Source organism: Dasypus novemcinctus, chromosome 19, assembly GCF_030445035.2.
Source record: "Dasypus novemcinctus isolate mDasNov1 chromosome 19, mDasNov1.1.hap2, whole genome shotgun sequence".
NCBI classification, from domain to species: Eukaryota; Metazoa; Chordata; class Mammalia; order Cingulata; family Dasypodidae; genus Dasypus; species Dasypus novemcinctus.
Genome location: NC_080691.1, coordinates 5,544,585 through 5,556,921, shown reverse-complemented (window position 1 = coordinate 5,556,921; position 12,337 = coordinate 5,544,585). Strand labels below are relative to the sequence as shown.

General features: G+C 39.8%; 1 pseudogene; it reads right to left on the bottom strand.

The window, feature by feature from the left end:
* Positions 1-1,186: 1,186 nt before the first annotated feature.
* LOC101424763 (myotubularin-related protein 10 pseudogene) lies at positions 1,187-11,902 on the bottom strand (annotated as a pseudogene).
* Positions 11,903-12,337: the final 435 nt, after the last annotated feature.

The window sequence follows — 12,337 nt, the reverse complement described above, 5'->3', positions numbered from 1 at the left end:
CTGAAGACTCTGTTTATCTCTGATATTTGTCCTCTGAATAGTAACTGTCTGGGGGTAGGTCGATTCAGATTTATTCTGTGTGGAGTATGTTGTCCTTCTTGGCTATTGATATTTATGTCTTTCATAAGGGGTGGGAAGTTTTTGGTCATTATTTTCTCAGAAATACTTTATGTGTCTTTTCCATTCCCTTCTCCTTCTGGGGAACCAATAATGTGAATGTTTGTGTCTTTCATAGTGTTATTCAATTCCCTGAGATCCTCTTCCATTTTTTCCCATTCTCTTTCTTTTTTCCTGTCTTTTCCAATTCAGATGTTCTATCTTTAAATAAGGCCTGTTATTTTTATTTGCAGGCTTTCACACGGTTCTTTATGGTCACCCAGAGTCTTCTTAATATCTTTTATCCTTTTAGTCTTACTTCCTTTCAATTCTTTGAATTGATTTAGGAGAGTTGTGTGATTTCCATGTCTTGTCTTAAATCCCATATCTCTTCTGGAGATTTGGTTTGTTCATTTGCTTGGACAAACTCTTCCTGTTTCCTGATATGATCTGTAATTTTTTGCTGATGTCCAGGCACCTGAATATGTTGGTGAATTTATTCTTATGGTCAGTTTTCTCTCTCTCACCTATTATTTTTTTTCACATATCTTCTTTGCTACTTAGTTCAACTTGTTCTATGTTTTTAAAAGTGCCCAGTTTAAGTGCAGATTTCCTTCTAGAAGTTAGGGTACAGAGAGATTCCAATGCAGTTTTGTCCATGCAATTTCCATACCTGCCTGTAAATGGCACTTACCAGAGCACCTTTCAATGGAGGTGTTCATTTCAATATCTGTTTTCCTGTGTTTTGGTCTGGCCAAATCTGGAATTGAAATTAGACTCTGCTGGCTGAAGTCATTGAAGAAAATCCCCCCAATCCCTTTTCTTTTCCTTGTAAGAGCTCATAGGTAGGAATATATTCCTCTCTCAGTCAGCTGCAGGAAGCTAGGGCTTTTACCCCAGTTTAATGACTTGGGGTGGGGGAATGGAGCTCTTCCAGGATGCCACAAGGGTTTGTTAACTTACATTTGTAATTTTTAGGTCATCTCTTTGGCCCTCACCCTTCTGGGAATTGTGAAGCACTGTCCTGGTCTGCTGACTCCAAAATCAGACCCCTTGGAGAGCTTTTGGCTTTTTCTCCATTGTTTTTGCCTCATATGATGCCATCTTCCCATAATTCTGGTTTCAGTTGTAATATTAACAGATTTCTCCTTTGATGAAGTAATTGGTTAGTGATGGTTCCATTCTTGAAGGACAACTATTCTCTATTTGTGGAACTGTAGCTTTTCTTTGTCCATTTAAAAAATTTCATAGAGCAATTCTGTATGTAAGGTATGCTCTTTCCAATGTATAAAGCATTACAGAAAATGGTGTGATACTTCGCTGTAAACTGAAAAGACCAGTCCCAAACCAATGTGAATTTTAAGCTCATTTCATCACCCAATTGGCTATTTTCACTTACAACAAATTCTGTGGTTTGCTTCACCCACTGGTCAGGACAGTTGAATAGGAGCATTCCTAACAGTGAGATGCGGATACTGTTGTACAGGACCACTAAGTCAGTTTTATTAAAACTTGAGCATGGCTGGATATTAACAGTTGCTTTGTGGCATTAAAGAATTGCAAAAATAAGGGGGATTCTTTTTCTGATCTCATTAAATGGTTGCATCTGTCCAGGAACTGATAGCCAGCCATGATCCACTCCTTCTGTATCAGACACTGAAATACAGAAATTGTACTAATGTAGGGATCCATCATCACCTGAATAAGAGAAAATGTGACATAACTCAAATCTACTTGTTCTCTTATGGTAGGTATGTTTGCTTTCCAGCCTGTACATAAGTGCTACTGAGTGCTTAAGGAATGCCTTTACATATTTTAACCACCTAGTACATTGCAATGAAGATAGCCATTTCAGTTAAGTTTCTTCAAAAGGCTCATTAACACATAGTTGCTTAAGTTTTACAAATACCTTCTGTATTTCCTGGATATTAGACAAGGTCTTATTCAAACCCAATTTGTAAACATCACTTCTCTGTGGGTTATTTCTAGTTACTGCATTACAGATACTTTGATCAATTTTTCTCTGCTGCAACACATCTTTTGTGAGGACCCTTCTCACCAAGATATGCCAATTAGGGTGGTTTCAGCACAGGAGTGGCAATCTTCCAACAAATAATGGGAAAACTACTTTAATCTTGGTCTGCTAAAGAGCTTGGCAGTACAAAGTATTCTGGAAGGCAAGTGAATATCATGTAACCCTTGTTAATGGAACAAACTCTCCACACAGAAACACCCATCCTATTGATACCTCTGTCCCTTTCTGAGTAACTTCAAACCACTGGCTCTAAAACCTCCTCCTCAACCTCCTGAGGGTAGTCAATTTATTTTTTTGACTGAATTGTAGTATTTTTCCCAGCAAATTCAAATATAAAGATTAGCTGCAGGCCTGTTGGCTGGGAAGAGTGAAGTATTTGCAAGGTATACCTTTTTTAGCAGTTTTGAGACATGATTTTTCAAAGCAAAATATGACATTCCTGGAGTCTTTACAATAAATAACTAACACTATTGGATCAAATTAGAGTTTTGCTTGGGGCCTAGGACTTTCTGCTTCTTTTTGTATTCATTTGCTGTGCAATTTGCTCAATACATTTCAAAGGAACATTACGTTTACCAAGAAGAAAGTTTTGTCATTGAATTTCTTAAAATGGCATTGGATAACCTGGAATAAAGAAAAATTTTAAAACTTTTTTAAAGTTGAATTTTATCATTCATCAATGAACATCCACAAACAATAAGTGTATAGTAAATGTTGTGAACTTGGAAAAAACATGCATACCATCATTCAGGGCTCCCATATATTACCCCAACACCAACACCTTGCACTGTTATGGAAACAATTGTTACAAACTATGAAAAGCATCATCAAAACATTACTACTACCTATAGCCAGTATCTTACATTAGGTGTATTTTTACCACAACCCACCTGGTTACAGACACCCTGTATTAACATTATAAAGTTGTTATTGTTCATAGGAGAATGTTCCCATATTTGTTCAGATAACCACAGTCCAGCTTCCACCAAATGACTCATTGTGTTATACAGTCCCATGATTTTTAAAATCCATTCAGAGTGTACACTAAGTGGCTCTCATATTCATCACGAGTTGTGCTCTCATCACCTCAATTTTCCTTACTCCAAAAAGAAAAATCTCATAACCTCTTCTACCTCCTAGAAAATAGAATATGGGTTGAGAATGAGAGCTGATTCTTAATATATGTAGAATTTTTAATAATGTTTGTTGTAAATGTGTGAAAATGAATAGATTTGGTGGCAATACATTTACATTACAGTGAGTAAAACTAACACTGTTTTTTAATAAATGTGATTGTGACCAAAAAGGGTAGTCTGTGGATGTAATATTTTATTTTTTATTTTCATTTATTTATTTATTTTTATTGATTTTGTAATAATATTACATTAAAAAAAATATATGAGGACCCCTTCAACCCCACCACCCCCACCCCACCACTCCCCCCCCAGCAACACTCATTCCCATCATCATGACACATCCATTGCATTTGGTAAGTACATCTCTGGGCACTTCTGCACCTCATGGTCAATGGTCCACATCATGGCCCATACTCTCCCCCATTCCATCCAGTGGGCCCTGTGAGGATTTACAATGTCCGGTGATTGCCCCTGAAGCACCATCCAGGGCAGCTCCAAGTCCCTAAGACGCCTCCACTTCTCATCTCTTCCTGCCATTCCCCATACCCATTAGCCACCATGTCCACTTTTCCCACTCCAATGCCACCTTTTCTCTGTGGACATTGGATTGGTTGTGTCCATTGCACCTCTATGTCAAGAGGAGGCTGAGATTCCACATGGATACTGGATGCAATCCTCTCGCTTTCAGTTGTAGGCACTCTAGGCTCCATGGTGTGGTGGTTGTCCTTCTTCAACTCCATCTTAGCTGAGTGAGGTGAGTCCAATAAATCAGATTGTAGGTGCTGGAGTCTGTTGAGGCTCAGGGCCTGGCTATCACATTGTCAGTCCAAAGATTCAGATCCCCTAAGTATATCTTAAACCTCAACACCAACTACAACTCCAGCACAGTAGCATGAAAGTCTTATGAAGAGAGATCCCATCTGAGTCCAGATTCATCACGCATAAACACCAGCTCCAAAGAAGGGCCATCTGACATGGCAGTTAACCCCATCTGCCATGACCATAGCACCCATGGGCCTCTTTAGCCCTCAAAGGAACCAATACCTGGGGGTTGTATCTACTTTATCTGTCTCTTAGACTCTGCTCAGTTGTGCATAAGGGCAACCCTTCTGACAGCCTCCAGACTCTTTTTTAGAGACTCATATAAACTCATTTCTCCTTTCCATTTCCCCCTTACATTAGGTCAAACAGCATTTTAAAGTCATGTTATTTTATGTAGACAGGGATATTCTGCTGATCCGCATTGAACCTTCCCTTCAAGGTCATTCTCCAGTTGCATCATCAGTTGGTAGTTGATAGTGATCCCTCGGTGCCAGGACGCTCATCCCCGGGTGTCATGTCCCATGCTGGGGGGAAGGCATTGCATTTACATACTGAGTTTGGCTTCGAGACTGGTCACATTTGAGTAACATGAAGGCTGTCAGGAGGAAATTCCCAGGCACAATGCTGCTCTAGGCCTTGTTCTTATTTCAGGCATATCAGCTCACAAGCATAGTCATTAGCGTCAGGGGCTCACTGTTGGACCCTCATTCCTTCCTGGTCCTTGCCACTGCACCTGGGAGACTGTCACTGCTCCCCTAGGGACCATGACAGAGCACCACCAGCCAGGAACCCAGTACCCCCCCCAGCTGTAGTTTTTAATTGTTGCCACTATGAGTATATCCAAACATTACCACGCACCCTGGACATATGTCCTGTATAGCTCCCTGTCAGCCATATATCACCTGTCAATAGTATCCTATACCAGTATTCCTCTGTTGCCCTTGTTGAACCACTCTGTGATCAGAACTTCCTGAAAATTGAAGCCCAATATAATGTCAGGATCCCTTACTAGCAAAATGGCATATAGCGATGGGTTTAAAGGTTAGATATAGAATACGTGTTGACTTGGAAAAAATTCTACATTCTATCTTTTTTTTTCCCGTAATTATTGAACTTCTCTTAACAAGAGCCCTAGACCACAGCAATTCATATATATAATATACAGCACTCCCACACATCCAGCACAAAACCTTTTCCCTTCCACAGCGATACTCTTACACCTTATTCACATCATATTTACTTAAAGTGATGTACAGAATCTGAGACAATAGCTTTCAAACAAGGTGACATCTGTGCTTACATTGTGGTGCTTACTTTAGGATACACAGTTTTCTAATTTTTTAGTTATCCTATGTTTTACATTATGGTTTACATTATCAGTCTGTTGTCTCCTATATGTTATGGTGTAATATTACATGTTTTATATCCATCCTTGTGTACTCTCGCGAAACTCCTCTCTTACCCCCCATTTACCTTGGTTCCACACATTTAACATCCATTTTCCCATCCACCTTGGTGCCCACAGTGACAGCCAACCTCCCTTTCCCGAGGAGCCACGTCCAGAGATACTTGCAACAGTGTTCAGGGCCTAACTTGCTCAACTGCCCCTATGCCCTGGGAGCCACCCTTTCTCTCGAGAGATACAGTTCCCTCTATTTGATGGCATTAGTCCTCCCCAGGATGTGGGTCCACCCCCACTCTCACTACTTGGGTCTCTACCCAATGGTGCCACCCACTCTGGCAAAATGAGCATTCAGACTTTCCCCAGGAGCCCGTCCCACATTGGACCATCCCCTCCGAGCATTCTAAACAGGTAACCCTCTTAATTATATTTTGATACGATTTTCTCGGCATTTTACTCTCCACCAACACCTGACACTCTCCTATGTTCGTATGCTACCCCTCCCTTCCCCCACTTTTGGGCAATATTACCCATCCGCCCATCCCCAGCCTCCCTCAAACCTGCAAAGCGCCTCCCAAAGGCAACCCCTTGCCCCCATTTTATCTCTTCTTTGTGTTCATACTTACCACCAGCTCGTCATGAATTCCACCCCTGCAAACGTCGGCTCACATTTCCTATTGTGAATGGTATTTGTTTCTTGATTTCCTCCTGATCTTGCTCATTATTGGTGTACAGAAATGCTACTGATTTTTGCACATTGATCTTATAACCTGCGACTTTACTAAACTCATTTATGAGTTCTAGAAGCTTTGTTGTAGATCTCTCAGGGTTTTCTATGTATAGGATCATGTCATCTGCAAATAATGAAATTTTTACTTCTTCCTTTCCAATTTGAATGCCTTTTATATCTGGTTCTTGCCTCAGTGCTCGAACAAGTATTTCTAAGACAATGTTAAATAGGAGTGGAGACAATGGGCATCCTTGTCTTGTTCCTGAGTTTAGAGGGAAGGATTCTAGGATTTCTCCATTGTAAACAATGTTGGCTTTAGGTTTTTCATATATACTCTTTATCATGTTCAAAAAATTTCCTTGTATTCCAATTTTTTGGAGTGTTTTTATCAAGAAAGAGTGCTATATTTCGTCACATGCTTTTTCTGCATCTATAGATATAATCATGTGATTTTTTTCCCTTCAATCTGTTTATATGGTGTATTACATTGATTGATTTTCTTATGTTGAACCATCCTTGCATACCTGGGATGAATCACACTTGGTCATGGTGTATAATTCGTTTAATGTGTTGTTGAATACGATTAGCAAGTATTTTGTTAAGTATTTTTGCGTCTAGGTTCATTAGAGAAATTGGTCTGTAATTTTCCTTTCTTGTGGTGTCTTTGTTTGGCTTTGGTACTAGGGTAATGTTGGCATCATAGAAGGAGTTTGGCAATGTTCTTTCTGTTTCGATTTTTTGGAATAGTTTCAGCAGGATTGGTGTTAGTTCTTTCCGGAATGTTTGTAAAATTCACCCGTGAAGCCATCTGGCCCTGGGCTCTTCTTAGTTGGGAGATTTTAAATAACTGATTCTATCTCTTTGCTTGTGATTGGTTTGTTAAGATCATCAATTTCTTCTTTTGTCAATATGAGCTGCTTATGTGTTTTTAGGAATTTGTCCATTTCCTCTAAATTGTCATTTTTGTTGGAATATAGTTTTTCAAAGTATCCTCTTATGATAGTCTTTATTTCTGTGGGGTCAGTGGTGATATTGCCTTTCTCATTTCTTATTTTGTGTATTTGCATCTTCTCTCTTTTTTTCTTTGTTAGTCTCACTAAAGGTTTGTCAATTTTGTTGATCTTCTCAAAAAACCAGCTCTTGGTTTTGTTTATCTTTTCAAGTGCTTTCTTATTTTCTATTTCATTTAGTTCTGCTCTTATCTTTGTTATTTCCTTCCTTCTTCTTCCTGTTGGGTTACTTTGTTGTTTTTCTAATTCCTTCAAATGTGCATTTAGTTCTTCAATTTTCCCTCTTTCTTCTTTTTTGATATATGAATTTATGGCTATAAATTTCCCTCTCAGTACTGCTTTTGCTGCATCCCATAAATTTTGGTATGTTGTGTTATCATTATCATTTGATTCAAGGTAGTCATTGATTTCTTTGAGATTTCCTCTTTGATCCACTGTTTTTCTAAGAGTGTGCTGTTTAATTTCCAAATCGTGGTGTGAAACCTGGGCTTCTGTCCTTTGCAAATTTCCAGCTTGACTCCACTGTGGTCAGAGATATTGTTTTGTATGATTTCAATCTTTCTGAATTCATTCATCCTTTCTTTGTGGCCTAGCATATGGTCTATCTTGGAGAATGATCCATGTGCGCTTGAGAAAAATGTATATCCTGCTGTGTTTGGGTGTAATGATCTATATATGTCTATTAGATCCAGCTTCTCTAATATACTGTTCAATGTTTTGTTTCTTTAGTGATTCTCTTTTGAGATGTTCTGTCCAGAGTTGATAGTGGTGTATTAAAATCCCCCACTATAATTGTAGATGCATCTATTGTTTCACTTAGTTTTTCCAGGGTTTGCCTCACATATTTAGAGGCGCCCTTTTTAGGAGCATAAATATTTATGATTGTTCGATCTTCTTGACAGATTTTCCCTTTCACTAAAATGTAGCATCCTTCTTTGTCTCTCACAATTGTTTCACATTTAAAGTCTATTTTTTCTGATATTAATAGCTACTCCTGCCTTTTTTTGGTTATTGTTTGCTTGTATGATTGTTTTCCAGCCATTCACTTTCAATCTCCATGCGTCTCTGGGTCTAAGATGTGTCTCTTGTAGACAGCATACGGATGGGTCATATTTCCTTATCCAATGTCCCAGTCTGAATCTTTTGATAGGTGAGTTTAATCCGTTCACATTCAGTGTTATTACTTTCAAGGAATTATTTGTGTTAGCCATATTTTGATTGGATTTGTGTTTGTCATATTTTGTTTGTATGTTTTCCTTCCCTTTTTGTCTTTTTTGTTGTTGTTGTTGCTCTTATACTCTCCTCCAACTTTGCCTGTCCTGTTTTTTTCTTTCTTCCTGCAGAACTCCCTTTAGAATTTCTTGAAGGGGAGGTTTCTTGTTGGTATACTCTTTCAGTTTCTGTTTGTCTGTGAATATTTTGAACTCTCCATCATGTTTGAATGCTAGTTTAGCTGGATAGAGCATTCTTGGTTGGAAATTTTTTTCCTTTAGTACCTTGACTATATCATACCACTGCCTTCTTGCCTCCATGGTTTCAGATGAGAAATCAGCACTTAATCTAATGGAGCTTCCCTTGTATGTGATGGTTTTCTTTTCTCTTGCTGCTTTTAGGATTTTTTCTTTGTCTTGAGCATTGGATAATTTGACAAGTATATGTCTTGTGGTGGGCCTGTTGGGGTTTATGACTAGTGGAGTGCACTGTGCTTCTTGGATATGTACATCTGTCTCTTTCAGTAGATTTGGGAAGTTTTCAGCCATTATTTCCTGCAACACTCCTTCTGACCCCTTTCCCTTCTCTTCTCCTTCTGGGATGCCTATAATACATATGTTTGAGCGTTTTGCATTGTCATTCAGGTCCCTAAGTCCTAGCTGGATTTTTGCTATCTTTTTATCAACCCCTTCTACTATCTGTTTGATTTCTGATGTAATGTCTTCCACATCACTAATTCTCTGCTCTGCCTCTTCTAGTCTGCTGATATTTGCTGCAAGTATATTTTTGATTTCTTGAACTGTGGTGTTCATTCCCATCATATCTGTTATCTTTTTGCATATGTCTGCAGTTTCCCCTCCAAGTGATGTCTTCATGTTGTTAACCTCTTTCATTACTTCATCAAATTTGTCAGTGACAAATGTTCTGAGATCTTTCATTGCTTGTGCAAAGTTCTGCTCCCCTTCCTGATTTTTGGTTTGTTGATTGGATTCAGCCATGTTTTCCTGATTACTGGTTTGGTTTGTAGATTTTTGTTGCTTTCTGGTCATTATTTAATCTTGATGGATTTAATCAGTTCCTTAGCTTCTTTGTCTACTCTTGGAGATTAATTAGCTGTTGTTTTTGCATAAGTGTTATATCTTCTCTTTGTTCTTCTTATTCTAATTTCTTGTTGTTGGTTAAGTTCACTTTAAAGGAAAGTATTAGTGCCAGGGAAAGGCAATTGTGTAAGCAAGGGAAAAGTGTAAAGTAATATTGGTGATATATGTTAACAAAGCAAGAATATGAGATCTGGGAGGATGGAGGTTAGATTCATGTAAATTGTGTAGAGTTATAGCAGTAGGTAGAGTACCTATTATGAGGTAGATGATTGAATATGGGAGGAATATGGTATGAGCTAAAAAGCTATTGTTTTCGTGAGAGAGGGAAAAAGAAAAGAAAGGTAATAGTTGCAAGAGTGGATAACAGACAGAAAACAAAACAAAGTTATTAGAAATTAAGATTTAGACACTTCGTGGATCAAAGAAAGGGAGGTGGGAGGTACAATATAGGAGAGACAGTAGATGATGGCGGATATCAAGATGTAGGGGAAAGAGGATAGTGTATGTAGCCTAAATCAGTTCACACAGAAATGAGGCAGTGGAGGATGAGAAAACCCCAGCAAATGTGAGGTGTTTCCTGCTGCACCTATTGTATAATTGAGTTAAAATAAAATAAGTAGAAGATGAGGGACACGAGGGAGAGAGAAAACAGAAAAAGAAAAAAAAATTAAAAAATAAAAAAAATTTAAAAAAAGGGGGGAAGAGAAGAAAGGAAGAAAGGAAAAGGGGGTGAGCAAAGGGTGGGGAACAGGTAGGGGAAAGAAAAAAAAACAGATCTACACGAACCACTATTAAAACACCAACTACACAACAACAACCACAAAAAAACTCCTAAATAACTGAATAAAAAAAAGACTTTGGGTGATATGCTGTGAGAAAAGACTAGGGGATAATGCGGTGTTAGCAATCAGGACATTAAAAAAAGTAAAAAATAAGACAAAATGAAAATAAAAACAAAACAAAATGAAATGATAAAGAAAAAACACCAACGTTGAAGGCTAGGGCTTTCAAGGACCTCAGATGGACCTCAGGGCATGATGGATTCAGGGGTGGAAAGTCTGAGATATTAAGACTCAAGAGGTGTGATTCTCTGGGGTGTGGGCCAACAGAGTTTAGCGGATTCAGACCAGGCAACCTCCTATCTGGTCAACAGGAAACCTAGGAGCCCTGCAGTGTAACACAGCCCTCAGCGATCCCCACAGCTGGGCGCCAGCCCTATGGGGGAAGTTAGATCCATAAACTCTATATTATGTCTGAACCCTGCAATTCACTTACTTAGTAGGGCTCATTAATGTGGGTATATCATCACTTCAGCTTTTGGACAGCTCCTGCCCTGTGCTTCCAGAACACTGCCACTTGACTGGCACAGATCCGAAGCCCAGCTCGTGACTCCGAAAACAGATTCCAAAACTGGAATTCCCAAGCTTCGCAAAATATTCCCTAATCGGCTTCCAGACGTGTCCCCCTCCCTTGCCGCACCCTGAAACAACTTCCCAATTACGTCCCTTTATTGCCTACAGCCTAATTCGGTTGCAGATTGGCAGCCGGGCTTGTGGGGGCGGGGCTTCATGCGGAAGCACTATTATTTGTGTCCGCAATCAAAAATTTCCCCCGCTTCACAACAAAACACCGTCTATCTCCCCAAATCGATCTGCAAAGGCGACCCGTCACATCAACCCACCAACAGCCCGCCCAGGACTCGCGAACTCCCCAGCACTGCAGAGCCACCAAAAAGCTGAGCCGCTGCATGGCACCGCGGCTCCACCCACCCCCAAGAGGGAGGAACCTGTGTGCGGGTCTCACCTCCGGGCAATAGAACCCAAATTATATCTTATAGACCAATCCTCTCTGTTACCTTTCCACCAAATCGATGTCCAGACACTTCCTGCCCTGCAAAAATCCTGAAAAAGCCCCACCTCGGAGAACCTCCAGCCACACCCAGCCGTTTCTTTCCAGGAGAGATCGCAAGGCAAGTTCACTCAGCGACCATCTTGCTTCTTCCCCCTGGATGTAATATTTTAATTGAAAGGAAGGTAGAGAATAATGAGGGACTGTATAATATAGTGATTTTGGTGATGCATGAAGATTGTGGTTAATAGTGTAAGAATATTCTTTTATGAAGTGTTAATAAAGGAAAATTTAAAATTACTGCCTATCAGCTTTCCCGACAAATCATATTGAATTGTATCTGTTACAATGCATTTTTGTACAAAATTGAGTTCACTTATGACAATTCTCCTGGTAAAAGAACTGGATTAACTTTTTTAATATTTGGTTGCAAATTACATTTATCATCAACCTGGGTCAGTAGCAGGACATAGGATCTGAATGTGGGTCTGGGAAGCTTAAAGGAGAACATGCTGCCCCCACCTATTCTTCTAGGATTTGGCATTACTAGTGGCAGCACTGGGGCCACCCAATACCTCCAGACACTTCTGGGCATTGGGCTCCAGGTGCTGAAGTTCTAGGTCTGCCTGGAACCTGGCTGGGAAGACTGACAGGGCAGTTGTGGACAAGCAACTGCCCAAGTAAGGGTACAGGGAAGGCCTATGATTGTGCAGGGGCCCACTACCAGAAGGGGCCCACCACTCCACCATGAGAGACTGCACACACAGGGCCTGTGACCTGCATCTTAGGACCTCTAACTGCTTGTAGAATTTGAAGGCAACATTGGACCAAGTTTCTGACATGCAAATATCTATTAAATCAGGGGCTTTGTAGTGCAGAGCTAGCAACTTGATGCTGCTGTAATTTGACAAAAGAGCCAGAACCCAATTAGTAGAATTAAAGCCTC